Source organism: Microtus ochrogaster, chromosome 15, assembly GCF_000317375.1.
Source record: "Microtus ochrogaster isolate Prairie Vole_2 chromosome 15, MicOch1.0, whole genome shotgun sequence".
Classification (NCBI taxonomy): domain Eukaryota; kingdom Metazoa; phylum Chordata; class Mammalia; order Rodentia; family Cricetidae; genus Microtus; species Microtus ochrogaster.
Window position 1 is genome coordinate 21,383,427 of NC_022017.1, and position 17,224 is coordinate 21,400,650.

Sequence of the window (17,224 nt, forward strand, 5' to 3'; positions counted from 1 at the left end):
ACTGAAACAGCTTACCTGAGCTAATGGGAGCTCACCAACTCCAGCCAGACAAGGAAGGAACCAGCATAGGTCCAAACTAGATCCTCTGAATGTGGGTGAGAGTTGTATAACTGGAAGAGACTGTGAGATCACTAACAGTGGTACCAGAATTTACCCCTACTACTTGTACTGGCTTTTCTCTCTGGATGAATACATTGCTCAGCCTAGATATGGTAGGGAGGGCCTTGAACCCTCCGCAAAGTGCTGTGCCTTAACTTCTCTGAGGAGTGTATAGGGGGTGAGTAGGGTAGTCGGTGGAGGGAATAGGAGGAGGGGAGGGAGTGGGAACTGGGATTGGTATATAAAATGAAAAAAGTTTCTTTTAAAATATAAAATAAAATAAAAATACCCATTTTGAGTTCCTGAAAAAAAAATTAGCCAACAAACTAAATAAGACAAATTTACCAATGAGCTCTAAATTTTCATCAGGATTAAAACATTAAGAATGCTTGAGCTTGGTAGAACCCAATGCGCTCTTGTTGTAGTGGTTATAATCTAATTAAAATTAGTATATTGGGGTATTAGCATGTAAGCATATCAAATTTTCAACATGGGTTGTCAGTTAAACCAACAGACAAAATGAAATATAAACAATTACATGAAACTGCTAGTTATGAGGACAAGAAACTAAATACATCCGTTTTGATGGCTATTCTTCATTGCCAACTTGACTATATCTGGAATGAACTACAATCCAGAAATGTAGGGCACACCTGTTAGAGATTTTCTGCTTTATTTGAATGTGTGGATCCACTTCTAGTACTGACCTTTGAGGTAGGAAGACATACACCATTGATCCAGATCTTAAGGCTGGAAGACACAGGCCTTAAACACAAATCTTGAGGTGGAAAGAGATACTTTGAATGCTGGAAGTCTATATAAGGACATAGAAGAAGCAAGCTTTTGCTCTTTGCCTGCTGGCTCTCACCTTGCCAGCACATCCGTTCCTTCAATGGCATTGGAGCCTATTTCATAGAGATTCCATTATATACAGAAAACCAACTGAGTCACCCAGCCTTGTGAGGTGGATTCTTGGACTTTCCATTCACAACTAGCCATTTGTTGGATTATCTAGACTACAGCCTGTAAATCATTCCAATAAACCTCATATGTACATATATGAGAGAAAGAAAGAGAGAGAGAGAGAGAGAGAGAGAGAGAGAGAGAGAGAGAGAGAGATTTCATTGCATAAGTTCTGTGACTCTAGAGGATTCTGACTAGGAAATCAATCATATAAAATCAAAGAAGTGAAATATCAGTTCCAACAGAAAAGCATAAAAGATTCTTTAAATGAAAGGAAAAGGTCACAAGTAGCATTTATTATGTAAGCCTAAGGCAATATCATTTCTCATTTTAAGAGCTAAGCAACAGAATGGGGATGCCCTTACAAAGGGAAATTAGGAAAAGTCAGGTTATACAATTGTGTAAGTCAATCTTGGGAAATTCCACGAGGGTCCTGATATGACCCAGGAAACTGCATAAAGTTTAGCCTGCCTTCTGTCCAGGGATCAGAGAGGGTATATGGTTAATTTTCTGCAATCAAAAGAGAACAAATAAGAACCTGATCATTCTGAGCACAGATGAACAGAGTGGACACTGAATGAGGTAGGATGAGCAGCTTTCCCCTAACAGCTATGAGCAAATGCTCCAAATGTGTCTCTCTCATCTTTTGTATCCATCATTAGCTTCATTCACGTTCCATTCTGGTGATCTGTCTTTCTGCCAAGATCACTAACTGCTATCCAGCTCAGAATTGGCAGTTGGCTTCACTTCATGCTTGCAAGAGGAAGTGTTATAGCATGCACCCTACTCCACCCCTGCTGTCAGCCTGCAGATGTGACCAGCTCCCCAGGATCTTCCTGCCTGCTCACTTCCTCCGGATTATGCACAACCTGGTTTCTTCTCTCATCATACTGCTGGCATCATTTATCTTTCCAACAACAGCATTCTAATTTATGAGAACCTGAAGGCCTGCCCTCATGTTGTAACTGGCATGCCCAGAAAGAATGTGGGCAAAATCATCACCAGCAAGCCTATACAGAGGTTCTTTCCAAGGTGGTTCCAGATCCTGTCAAGTTAACAACTGAGATGAACCATGAACTGAGACTGAGAGAAAAATTTTATTATGGTATTTCCAAACGATAGCTGAAATTCTAAAATGAGTAAACAGTAGCTTACAAAAAAACCCTCTAAATAACATACATGAAAATATATTTTGCTGGATTATTGAGGTGGTTTTGTCTTTTGGGAATACTTTTGATATGCAAGTAATAGAGATTTTTATTGTAGATATGATATATAACATGGTGGATATATGTATATCAAAGATCATTATATTAAATTTTCTCCTTATAATGAAAACAAAGCTTAAGCCTTGCTTAAAACTGATAGCTCAAGCCTAGTCCTAGCTACTATGGAGACTGAGGAAGAATTACAAATTAAAGGCCTGCCTAGGCAACTGTGTGAGAATTTATCTCAAAAATAAAAAGCAAAAGATGCTAAAGATGTCGATTAATATTAGGACACTTGCCTCGTGTACCCAAGATTTAGCTACCAGCTGGTAAAGCATATAAAGATTCATTAAAAATAGTTACAGACTCAATGCACGTTTGTTTCACACCTGTCTATCTAAAGCTTCCCAAGGACCAGAGTGTATCCATCAAGGCATTACAGTGAGGTGAATATAATTTTATTGTGTGATCCTTTTAATATTCATTTATTGATTTTATTTGAGTGGAAATTTAATGATAGATCTATCATATAATCCTGGCCAATATCAACTATTTCTAGACCCTATCTCTATTCCTCCATGCCTGCAGTTTTATAAATTACTTTTAACGTACACCTACTTTGAGATTCTCAATAAAAAAAAAATACTGCATACTAAGGGGTTTTCCCTCATCTAGTTTTTTCCCGGTATCTCCTACTATTAAAATAATTTGATGTGCATATGCTCTGGAGAAAACTTTATCTTTCTGTGTACTGACTTGGGACAAAAGCAAAAGTAGACATAGGAAGAGTGTGTTCCCAGTCACATTTACATCTTTAAATTTTTGACATGGTTTTATTAACCTTTTATTTATGTATCCAATGCTGTTTCAGTATGTATGCCTACACACCAGAAGAGGACACCAGATCTTATTATAGGTGGTTCTAAGCCACTGTGTGGTTGCTAGAAATTGATTAGTGCCCTTAACCTCTGAGCCATCTCTCCAGCTTGTCATGGTTTTAAATACGCAAGAGACATTTTTTAAATGACCCCAGACTCTTTTTTCATAAACATGAGAGATATAACTTCACCATAGGAATAAAGCTGGGTCAGTGTCAGACCAGGCTAAAAACTAGCACAACAGTCAAGTGCTGTGTTGAATAGCCTGGTACTACAATTTTGTGTATGTTTCTTATTCCAAAACAGAAAGAAAAAGATCTAATTCATCCTATTATACTGATTAATCAGTAGCCTTTATTTATTATTTAGGCTTTTCAGTAGTTTTTACCTTTGCTTAGGGGGAAAGGTAGGTGTCATTTTGCTACAAAATATGCTAAGACCAAGGAAAATGTCCTGTGCGAAATTGAGAGCCAGAGAAGTTGGAAGAACACAAACATCAACAATGATTCTAACCCACTACCATTTAAAATGCAGCGTAGGGCAGTGAAGGAAGTTCTAGCTCCACTGAGCTAACATCAAAGGGAAGAATTTTTCAGAATATTGCCTTGTTTGACCCAAAGCTTCCAGTGAAATGAATCTGTGGGCATTGCAAATATAGTTCTTTGTTGACTGTGATACTTTAGGTCCTCAACAAAAATATTGTGTGTTCGGATCATATAAAGATTACAATTTTTTACTATTTTATTATCATGGTTTATTTTTGGTTGGTAGTGTTCTGTAACTAATATAAAAAAGATTACCTCCTCTGCTCTGCCTTCTCTGCTAACCAGAGAGCAATGTGTTCCCATGGACAAAGTAAGAAATATGTGAATAGCCCGACGTATTATAATTTGCTCTGTTTTCCCTGCAGTACATCCAAGAGGCAAAGTCAAGATAACATTTAATACTATGTAAGCATATTTTCTGCACTGTTTACCAGAAAAAAATTTTGCCTTCATCTCAAATATGTAAAGCAATTTGAGTTAATAAGTTGTGGTTAATAAGTCTTTATTCACAAATGCCCACCATTTCAAATGGAGTGTCAGAACTATTCTTTCCCCATAAAGAACAATAGATTTTAAAATATGGATTTGGGTGTTATTTCGTCAACAAAGATCTGAAGATATGAAATTATGCTAAGTTACAGTCTACTATCCCTAATTCTCCTTTGAAGTGACACAAAAATTAAATAATTAAAATAAGATAACGTATTGATTCTGATCTTTTTTGGGGAGGGAGGTGTTTCAAGACATGGTTTCTCTGTGTAGCCGTGGCTGTTCTGGAACTCATTCTGTAGGCCAGGGAGACCTCAGACTCACAGAGATCTACCTGCCTCTGCCTCTGCTTCCTGAGTGCTAAGATTAAAGGCATACACTACTATGCCCAACATTTAATATGGGATGTCCCTTTGCACACTGCGAATATATATTGCTTTTATTGGTTGATGAATGAAGCTACATTGGCCTATGGCAGGGCAGAAGACATTTGGGTGGGAACTCCAAGCAGAGAAACGGGTGAAGAAGGGCAGGATCGAGAAAAAAAAAGCAGTGAGCCACTGGAGCAGCAAGATGTGCTAGAAAACAAGTGATGTCACAAAGTCGCATGGTGATACACAGATTGTTAGATATGGGTTAATTTAAGAGTTACTCAGTAATAAGTCTGAGCCATCTGCTAATCCTTAATCAGAGTATTAAGCCTCTGAATGATTATTTTATAAGTAGTTGTGGGAACTGGTGGATGGAGATTGGTCCAGTGGGACTGGGCAGAACAGAGAAAAGCATCAAAGCTACAGGCATTGATCCTGACTTTTATAGTTGAACTAAATGCACAAATTTTATTGAAATAGCCATTATATAGATCTAAATAGTGACTGGAATTAGTAAGAAAAACAACTTTCTTCAGGTTAAAAGTCAGTAGAAGGTCTTGAGATATATAGCCAGCTCACCATCTTATTCTCTATGTGTGTTTAATATGTATTCATACTATGTACAAATAAACATATGTACTTTATTCTCTTCCCCAAGAACACTTGTTAAGAACATGAAAGAAAATAAGACACTGTTTCGTGTGACTTCAGTTCTTAGACAGAAGCAATGGATGTCATAACCTATTTTCAACTTTATCAGCCTTAATATGACAAATAGAAGACCACAGTCAAGCAAGCTGAGTGACAGTAGATACACTCTCCTTAATCTAACTCCCTGACATATACATGCTTGCCTGAAAATAAGAGCATGTTAATGAATTATATCCCAATAATTCACATGTAAACCAATCACGTTAATATATTAATATAAATTATTCATTTAAGTTTTGTATTTTGGTTGGGTTTGGTTTGTGATGGTGTTGAACTTACTATCTAGCCTTGAGCTCCTGATCCTCCTGCCTCTACTTCTCAAATGCCAGGACTGCAAGTATATGCCACCACTTCTGGTTAAATTATTCATTCAGGGTGCTTTTTATTTTTTCTAATTGGAGCATGTTTTATTCTCTGAAGATAGTCTTTTGATGTGAATTAAATGTCCCTGATGCTCAATATTATTATATTTCTAACCTGAGACACCATCATAGCCATGCCTCCTAATTAGTCACACAAGTGCTTGCTTCAGGTGTCTTTCCATGGGACTTCATTTCAATGTGAAGAACATTTCCCTTTGAGACATGGCCAGTGATACAGCAGAAGTGACCGGCCACTGACAGGACAACACGTCATTGCCATCTACTAAATCCATGCTCTAAATCTGCACAGTCATGTTACCTAAAAAAAAAAAAAAGGTTACATTAAAATGTCATAAACTTCTAAGTAGACCTATGATTTTGCAGGGGGCAGCCTTTATGATTTTCCTGGCTGCATGTTAGAATTCTCCAGCTTTCCAATTAGTCTATGGCTTTTTGAGCCACAGCATTGTTATAGCTAGAAAATAATTAAGTTCCCACCCGATCAAGCAATGAAAATGCCACCTACCTTTCTACAAGGGTTTCCACACATAAAGTAGGTTATACAGGTTTTAGGGTGCCAAAGGAGCAAAAGGTGCTGTGCTAACTCAGGGAAAATAATAGTGGGAAACCAATTATGCGGAATTATACGGAAAAAATTGTGTTCTCAGGCACTAGGAGTTCAGGGGTAAAGTTTTAAAACACTGGAACTCACATTTTTTTGAAGTTTGATTTCTTTTTTATGTGTTTGCATGATTCGTCTGCTTGTATGTGATGCCCTTCTGTGTTCCTGGTGCCCACAGAGGCAAGGACAGGTCACCACATTCCCTAGAATGACTTACAGATGGTTATGAGTTCTGTGTAGGTGCTAGCTAGACACAAGAGGTCCTCTGCAAGAGAGAAAGCACCACGTGCTCTTAAATTCTGAGCCAGATTGTAACCTCTGGAAGACTCGTATTTAAAGAGAAGTATCTTGGTAACCACGAGTACCTTAAGAAATTGAAGGAAGCTCTCGGGCCCTTGAGGAAGTATTGGCAGTAAAACATAGCCTTTTCTGATACTCTCTGGAGAACAAGGAGAGCATCCTGAGGAACATAAAGAGTAGGTAAATAGGAGCCACTGCCCCCCACAATGACCACTGCTGTTTTAGAGCTGTAAGGGAGTTCAACAACCTAGGGAAGACCACTTGTCTGCCACCATGCTGTCATGCAGTCCTTCTTGCGCCCTCGTTTCTTACTAAAGTTCTCTGACCACTGTTCCCAATGACCAGACACCAAGTTCACACACGTGTGCAATGAAATATAAATTTGAAGAAATAAAAGCTCTTAACAGTTGTCAAAGTGTACCATGTAACTCTAGTTTGTGACCAGTGTTGGGAGACGGCATGGTAGGAGTCCTCTGATAAATGGACTGCTTTTCTGCTCCAGAACCAGAGAAGAGAGTGAAAGCAAGATATGGAGTCAAAATGATAGCAAATTGACTGGTCAAAATTGGCTAACACTTCTCAGGAAAAAAAAGACAAACAAAGTTGCAGAAAATGTTATAAGAATATTTTCACAGTTTATGTAGACTTATGCCAATACGGCTAATCCATTACAAAATGTGTATCAGTTAAAAATTCATAGGCTCAAAAGTATACAATTTCCTAAGGTAATATATAACCTAATCATTTGATGGTTTCAAGTTATAGAAACAGAGAGAAAAGTGATGGGATGGCTTAGTGGGTAAGAGCACTTGTGTAACAATTGAGGACATGTGCTCAACTATGTTCATAGTAGCTTTGTTTGTCATAGCCAGAACCTGGAAACAACCTAAATGCCCCTCGACTAATGAATGAATAAAGAAAATGTGGTACATTTACACAATGGAGTACTACACAGCAGAAAAAATAATGACATCTTGAAATTTGTGGGCAAATGGATGGATCTACAAAACATATTGAATGAGGTAACCCAGACACAGAAAGATAAATATAATATGTACTCACTCATAAGTGGCTTTTAGACATAAAGCAAAGAAAAACAAGCCTATAATTCATAATTCCAGAGAACCTAGACAACAAAGAGGACATGGATCTAATCTACATAGGAAGTAGAAAAAGACAAGATTTCCTGAGTAAATTGGGAGTGTGAGATCATGGGAGAGGGTAGAAGGGGAGGGGAGAGGAAGGGAGGTGAGCAGAGAAAAATATATAGCCCAATAAAAACAATTTAAAAAAAAAGAACACTTGGTACATAACCATGAAGAACTGAGTTCAAATGCCCAGAACCCACAGAAGCAGATGTGGTCTGATAAGTCTGCAATCCAGGCCTGTGGGAGAACAGAGAGAAAAGGATTGCTAGGGGATTATTGGTAATGTAGGAGAGAGGAAAGACCTTGACCCAGAGGAGGAAGATGAAGAGTGACAGGGTGAAGCACACAACCACTGGTCTCCAAACAGACACACGGGTGTATGTGTCTTCACACGCAATTGCACATGTACACATGAATACTCATACACACAGACAAATACAAGTAAATCTACAGAAAAGTTTTTAAGGAATATATAAAGGTTATGATTTAATCATTCTTATCCTACTTCTGCCACATAATTTTTAAAAGTTGAATAATCTGTCATAAAAATGTATACTCAAGATATTGGTAATTTTCATAAAGAAATGGAATGTAGCTCATTTAATAGCCAAACTTTATTCAGTATACAAATAGCAAAATTGTTTTAATATTAAATATAGTATCACCTCTCAACTGATTTAATTTTCCATGTGAGTAGAGAAATATATTCTCATTCCATCCTGAGTACTTGAAAACAAACAACTAATTTTACTATTGTGCTGGAAGATACTCTAAATTCTGCATAGACTGAATTGGGGAAATAAATATGAAGCACCTTAAAAATATGATTATTGCATAATGCAATGGGCTTTGTAAACACATCTTAAGATTAGCCAGGATTCAGACAGTCAATACAAGGAAGAATTTGCAAACAATTTACTGTTAAGACAACCCCTTCATTCTTCTACTGTCCCAATGTGTATATCATCACATGACTTGACTTCCATGCCTCTCTTACCAGAGGTGCAAACCTAAAGGGCTACCTGAACTTGCATTAGAAATTCTGAAACTATGAGTTAACCAAACTTTTCCATTGTAATAACAAAACCAGGAAAAGAAGCAACAAAGAAAACTCTAGGCCAAATAAATACCTCTGATGAAGACAGATGCAAAACACTTTAATAAAAAACATTTGCGAAATGAATATAGACATCTATCAGAAAGATCACCCACCATTATCAAGAAAGCTTCATCCTGGAAATACAGGAATGGTTTAACATATATATATGTCAATAAATGTAATAAATCATGTAAATGAACTTAAAAACAAAATCACATGATCATCTCAGTAGATGCAGAAAAGGCCTTTGACAAAAATCTCAGGGTGCCTTCATAGTAAAAGTCTGAGAATAGGAGCAGAGTAAACACCCCCTCAACACAATAAAGGCTACATATGACAAACAGCAGTCGATATTATCCTAAGTGGAGGAAAACTCAAAGCAATTCCATTAAAATAAGAAATATGAGAGGGATATCTACTGTTTCTATTCTTTTTCAACACTATTCTTTAAGCACTGGGTGCAGCAATAAAGTAAGCAAAGGCAATTAAAGAAATAAATAGAAAAAGAATTGCTCAAATTATTTTTATTTGCAAATGATATAATATGATACATAAAAAATGCTAAATATTCTACCCAAAATATTGTAGAAATAATCAACAATTTCAGCAAAGTGACAGCATACAAAATCAACTTACAGAACTACAACTTTTCTATACACCAGCAACAAACACAATGAGAAAGAGATCATGGACACTGCCATTATCAACAGCCTCAAAGAAAATAAAGTATCTAAGAATAAGCCTAAGAACATGAAAGACCCCTGCACTAAGAAATATAAATCTCTGAAGAAAGAGATTGAGGATTAGTGTGTCCTAAAAAAATGAAAATATCTCTCATGCTAGTAGATTGGTAGAATTACTTTTGTGAAAGTAACAATTCTACCCAAAGCAATTTATGTTTCAATGCAATCTTGATCAAAATATCTAGGAGATTCTTCACAGAAATAATAAAAACATACTAGAATTCATAAGGAACCACAAAAGACCTAAATACCCAAAGCAATCCTAAGCAAAGGAAAAAAGCTAGAGAGATTATCATTACAAATTTCAAAATATATTACAGAATTACAGTCATAAGAGCAGCATGGTACTGGCACTAAAGCAGATATATAGACCAGAGAATGTAGTAGAAGACTTAAACTTGAGTTCACGTAACTACCGCCATCTGATATTTGACAAAAAGTTGAAAACCACACACTGGAGAAAAGACAGTTTTGTCAACAAATGGTGCTGGAAAAACTAGATGTCCACATTTAGAAAAATGACATTAAACTCATATATATTACTTTGAAAGATAAAACTAACTCCAAATGGATCAAATTGAAACCTGAAATTTCTAGAAGAAAACATATGTAATACCTTTAAGATGCGGTTGTAAGAAAAAAAACTCTAGGGGTACAACTCAATTTTCCCAGGAATTAAGGTCAATAGTTGATGAGCAGAACCTCATAAACAAAAAGCTTCCATACAGCTAAGGAAACAATCAATTATGGAAGAGAAAACCCACAGAGTGGGAAGAAATCTTTGACAGTAAATACATCTGATAGTGGGTTAGTATCCAGAATATATAAAGGACTCAAAAAAAAAACAAAGAATGAAGTAAAGAAACAATATAAATAAATTTAAAAAAAAGACAGGCTGTAGATCTGAACAGAGAGTTCTTAAAAGAAGAAATTAAAAAAATGGTTAAGAAATATCTCAAAATTGCTCAAAATTCTTGGCAATTAGAGAAATGAAAACTAAACTACTGTGAGATTTCATCTTCCCTCCATCAAGATGGCTGACATCAACAAAACAACTGAAGAGCATGTCAAGAGTGCCAGAGAAGGGGGGCGAATCTTCACTCACTGTTGGAGGGATTGCAGACTGGTGTAGCCACTATGGAAGTCAAAGTGGAAATTTTTCAAAAGGCTATAACAGAAACCACCACATGGCCCAGCCATACCACACATGGGCATATACCCAAAGGACTCAACTTCCCACCCCACAAATACTTGCTCAGCCATGTGCATTGCTGAGGTAATCCCGATCCAGTAAGACAAACATCACAACATTTCCCTAATGTGTAGTTCCTACCTCCAAATTATTGGGTGTGAGTATATATAACCTGGAGTAATATCCAGGAAATTAAAAATAGTACAGAAGGGGCACTGGGAAGTGGGGGAGCAGGAAATGAGTGCAATGAACATGAAAAGTAGAACCAGGAGCTTTTTTTTTTTCTGGGAAGGGAGACGGAGGTCAATCCAGAGGGAGAGGGAGAGCAGGAGGGTAAATAACATTGAGAATGTTTGAAAAAGTCCTAGAGAATCATGCTGTTTTATGCCTTCCAAAATTTTGCAAATATTATATATAAGTTGTGTGTGTGTGTGTGTATGTGTGTGCAGTTCAAATTAAGTTATACCAACATACCTACTACTAGAGGTGGTCATTTTCCACCATACACTACCTAATAAAAACCCCAGTACAAGTTTGAGAGATCTTATTTCAAACTGTTGCTCCAGGAAGTCCAAGACACCCCAAAACAATGCAGGTCATTCGTGTTGCTCTTGGTTACCTTCCAGATGAAGATAAGGTAATTGCTTAACGTGACACATACTTCAGACACAGGATTTTAAGAAACCTAACTGGATCTGCCCTGTCACTCTCTTCCCCAAGGACTTGCTCCCAGTTTCTGTAGGAGATGTGTAAGCTGTCAAGGGGGAAACAGTTAATAGTCCTACCCAGATGTGATGTTTATAAACTACAATGACCACCAGCATGTCAAGATATCCCCAAAAGTGCAGTAGTGGCCCTTATACCTTCTTATACCTTGGAGTTAACCAACAGCTGTCTAATTGGACTTAAATCCTATTGAATAGCAACCAAAACCATGCCTGGTTCCATCAACACAGCTTATGAGCACAATGCAGTAACTGTTTTCCATTGATTATTGGTTAGGGTGGATTGCAGGAATGGTATCCCCTCCCAATGAATTCCAAATGTCCCAACACTTAATCCCCTTATGTAAAATGACACGGTATTTGCACATAGTATGCACACCACCTCCTACGTACCTTAAATATAAATGCATAATACAATACAAATGTTACATGGATTATAGAAATGCTGTCATTTAGTGAATAAGAAAGGTCTATACCTGATCCTTTGATGCATTTTTTCCTAATATTTTCAGACAGTTTTGATCAAACCTAAGGATATAGAATACAAACTGTATTCCATTTTGGAAGGCAACAGTTAAAAAGAGAGTACAAGAATTGGAGTAACAGATTGGAAAACTTTTGAAGGTCTTGATTCAGGAAGACAGGGAAACAAGGGAGAGGCTTAGAGCCAAGGAAAACAGGTGACATTGTCAAAGCAGATGCATGCTGATTTCCATTTTGTAAAGCAAGGCTGTCTTTGTGTTCTTACTCATTGTTTTCTATTTCTCATGTGATTTCCTCCTTATTCATTCATTGCCACCCCTCAAAACATCCCATTATCTTTCTATAGAATTAGTGTTTATTAAATGCCTGTAGGATGTACTTACTCCATAGAATAGATCCAGGCAAAAGCTATAAGCAACTCACTCAGAAATACTTGAAAAGAAATATGATTAGGGAAAGTCACATGAGAGGCAGATCACGTGATTATTGGGAATCACATTGTACGATCACTGTGTCTCCAGAAATGCTTCTAAAATATCACCTTTTCTTCAGCCCCACCTTTGGTTAAGGTTTGCTTCCCTTCTGAGCTCATCTGTGGAGAAAAAAAGAGCAGTCTCACAACTGGAAAGAGCCAGGACATCCATCTCCTCAGGCTCAAAATTAGTGGAGGCAAAGATAATTAACAGATAATGTCAATGCAATGAAGTGTTGTCATAAGATAATGGTTTCCTGCTGCTGAACAAATGTGATGAGGAGCTCATTCTTCAGAAACAAATTTCAGAGTAGAGAAAGGGTTTTAATCCCGTAAAGTAATAACCTTTACACAATGCTCTATTCCAGCAATGTATTTCTAGCACATTGTACTTTGCGCTAAGAAAATGCTAGAAAAAATAATCATCTTAGAATAGGGATGCTGTAATTGTATCGCTGGTTATTTGTACAATGGTCAATGTTATGGTTATTCAACTTGGTCTGAATCTGGCTGGTTTTATTTTTGATGATCCGCAAAGCCTTCTTGCTAAGACAGCTAGTTCTCTATGTATGTAGAAGCTCCCCTTGGTAGTGCTGATTAGAACGGGAGTACCTGACTGGCAGATTTATGCCCCCATTATTAATAAGAGTGCCTTGCTATTAAAGGGACATTTTAAAATCCATTATTACATTTAATCAGGTATCATCAATTCGCATTATATTAAAATATGTATAAAATATACATAGGAAAATAACTACGCTTTTCCTTTTAATAAATGCATCTTCCTAACTTCCTGATAATTAAAAGTACTGTCATAGACCAATAAAACAGCAAAGAGGTCAAATGAATAAAGAGGATTATTTTTACCATCAGATACAAATGATCTAAACTCAATTTAATAGAATAATTTTGTGCCAGGTTTCTATTTACTCTCTCTCAGATGAAACCTCTCCTCCATCAGTGCAGGTGAGTCCTGAGCGCCCACTTCTTCACTAGCTGACAGTCTTGTGCTTTGTCAGTGTTCACTGATGGTGCTCAGTGTTGGGACAGAAAGTCAGGCCTTCTTTTCTTGGCTTCAATGTGTTCCTTCCGGTAAACCTCAGAGTGCCACAGGCAAGGGTACTTCCCCACGCATAGCTTCTCCCTCAAGACATGCTTATCACATTTCTGATCTTAGATTCTGATTTTCCTCACCAAGTATGCTGTTACGGGGCTTTCTTAAGTTTTAAGTTCTTTAATATTGTGTGGAAGTCCTCTATCTCACTTAGGGTTTCTACTGCTGCAATAAAACACCATAGACAAAAAGCAAGTTGGGAGGAGAGGATGTATTAGTCGTATAGTTCAGCATTGCTGTTCATCACTGAAAGAAGTCAGAACAGGGAAAAAAAAGAGCCGGATACCAGAGGTAGGAACTGATGCAGAATCCATGGAGGGGTGCTGCTTTATTGGCTTGCTTCCCAAGGCTTGCTCAGCCCACCTCTTTTAGAATCCAGGACCAACATAGCACCACCCACCATGGGCTGGGCCCTCCCCCATTGATCACTAAATGAGAAAATGCCTTCCAGCTGGATCTCATGGAGGCGGTTCCTCAGCTGAGGATTCCTCTCTGGTGACTCCAGCTTGTGTCAAGTTCACACACCAACCAGCCAGTACGACTGACCCCTGTCAACTTGACACACAAACACATCCCTTCCTTTTTATTTATTCCCAAGATCTCACATTCAAATCGTAAATAATTTTAAAACCCTACAGTCTCTACAAATTTAATCTTTAAAATTTCAGTCTCTTTAAAACATCCATTCTCTTTTGAAAGTTCAAGTCTTTTATCTGTGGGGTCTTTTTAAAAAAAAAAAATCACAATTAAATACCATCTTCAAGCGGGAAGAATGAGGGCACCATCACAACCTGAACCAAGCAAAACAAAACTCCAACAGAATAAATGACTCAGTGTCCGATTGTGTAGGATTTACTCACGATCTTCTGTGCTCCTCCAAAGGGCTTAGGCTATTCCTCTAACTCTGCCCGCTGCAGCACACACAGGTTGTCTTCCAGGCTCTGACTGTTCCAATTCCACTGTCGCTGCTGTTCTTAGTGCTCATCCCATGGTCCTGGAATCTCCAACACGCTGGAGTCTTTGCTGCAACTGGGCTGCACTTTCACCAATAGCCTCTCATAGGCTCTCTTCATGGAGCCAAGCCTCAACTTCTCTGCATGACCACTTCAGGCCTAGGCCTTCAGTTGCTGCTGAGGCTGCACCTTCACCAATGGTCTTTCCTGGCCTCTCACAGTGCCAAGCCTCAGATGCTCTCCATGACCCCTTCATGCCTTCAAAACCGGTACCACTTGGGTAACTCTTATACATTATCAACACAGTTGTCAGCATAAAGTACAACCTCGACCATTTCTGGAAAACAGCTTCTCTATGCTTTCAGCAAACAAACCCCAGAAGATTTCACCTCAGTGATGCTGGTCTCGTCTTAATAACCACGAATTTCTTAGCTGCAGCTAACCAGCATCAAGTATCCCAGCAAAGCAAAGTTTTGCTTTAGAGGTTTTGGTATCTTGTTAATCACAGGTGATTCTTCAGCCCCAGCTAACCAGAACCATAGAATCTTAATTCAGAATAACAAATGGCCCTGATAGAGTCTGGAAACTTCACAAGCCAGGCCTCCATCCTCTCTTTGCATGCCTCTCAATGTTCTTAGCTTTCAAGTTCCCACAACATCCCACTGAGGTCTCAACACTCAATGACTTTTCTAGCCCAAAATTCCAGAGTCTCTCCATAATCCTCTCCAAAACATGGTCATGTCTGTCACAGCAATACCCACTATGCTGGTACCAACTTGTCAGAGTTTCTATTACTGTGACAAAAAAAAATGACCACAAAGCAAGTTGGAGAGGAAAAGATTTATTTGGCTTACATTTCCATGTCGCTGTTCATCACCAAAGGAAGTCAGGACAAGAACTCAAACAAGGCAGGAACCTAGAGGCAAGAGCTGATGTAGAGGTTATGGAAGGGTGCTGCTTACTGGCTTGCTCCCCATAGCCTGCTCAGCCTCCCATGTTACAGAACCCAGGAACAACACCCTAGGGATGACATCACCCACCATGGGCTGGCACCTGCCTTACTGATCACTAAATGAGAATTTAAGTGAATGCCTTACAGTTGGATCATGTGGATGTGTTTCTTCAACTGAGGCTTCTTCCTTTCTCATGACTCTAGCTTGTGTCAAATTGTCACAAAAGCAGCCAGTATATTCTCTATCTTAGTTTACCTTGAAATTTTTTAACATGAAAACATGTCAAATTTCATTAAATATTTGATCTAGATGGTTCATACTGGTTGTGAGAGTTATTTTCATGTGTCTCATTATAGTGATTTTTTTCAAGTTAAATCATATGTCATTGCTGAAACAAAACCCTTAGGTCACAATGTGCAATCCTTTTCATACTTATTAGATTTGGATTGCTAGAACTGTATAGACTATATTTTCATATTTATTCAAAAAGAACTAGTTTTGTCTTATTGTGGTGTCTTAGTATATATTATATATTGCATATTAGCTCTGCTAATAAGGTAATATTGGCACAAACAAAGTAGCATGACATATTTCTCTACCTTATACTTTTTGGGAAAGTCACATGAAAATTGGTTTCAATTCTTTAAATGTTTTATAGGAATGAGCTACAGGTATCAGTCTCTGGACTTATTTTGTTCTTGTTGTTTTATTGTATACACACATTGGAGTTTGGCTTCTATGTATGTCTTTCACCATATGTGTGAATTGTGCCTGAGGAGGCCAAAAAAGGGCACCAGATTCCTAGGAACTGAAGTTACAAATGAATATAAGCCACTGTGTGGGTTCTGGGAATCAAACCCAGGTCCTCCAGAAGAGTAGAAATTATTCTTAGCCATTAGAGGGCCATCGCTCTAGCTCCAGGGCATCCTCTTTGGAAGGTTTCTACTGTAAAATTCCATCAATTTAATAGTGATGAGTCTATTTTGCTTCTTAAGTCAGTTTTGGTTCCTTAAGTATTTCTAAGACTCTGCCCACCTCATTCACACCATCTAAATTGCTACCAATATTTTTTATGACTCTTAATTTCTGGGGATATTTAAGTGTTTCTAAGCCATTTGAGTGTCCTCTTTGAGAATTTTCTGTTTAGATATGTAACCCATTTTTTTGATTGGGTTATCTTGATATCCAGCTTTGTTTTTTAGTTATTTGTATATTTTGAAATATGAACCCTATATCAGATGTGTAGTTGACAAAATTTTTCCCCATTCTGTAGGCTGCTGCTTTGTCTAACTGATGGTGTTCACTGCCATGCAGAACCATCTCAGATTCGTGAGATCCCATTTATTAATTGTTGATCTTAGTGCCTGTGCTAATGGTGTTTATTTAAATAGTCTTTTCCTGTGCCAATGAGTTCAAGGTTATTTTTTTTATTTTCTCTTCTATCAGGTTCAATGTATCTGGATTTATAGAGGCCATTGATCCACTTGGACTTGAGTTTTGTGCAGAATGATAAGTATATATGGATTACTCTATATGAAATCATCTAATTTGACCAGCACCATTTGCTGAAGATGTTGTCTTTCTGCCAGTGACTTTTGTTTAATCAAAAGTCAAATGTCCCTATGTGTCCCTACGTGTATGGATTTATGTCTAGCTCTTTAACTCAATTTCCTGATTAATGTTTCTATTTTGTGCCAATACCATCCTGCTTTTATTACTATAGCTTTATAGCAGAATTTGAAATCAAGAGTGTTGATAGCTCCAGCAGTTTTTTACTGATCAGAATTCTATTTG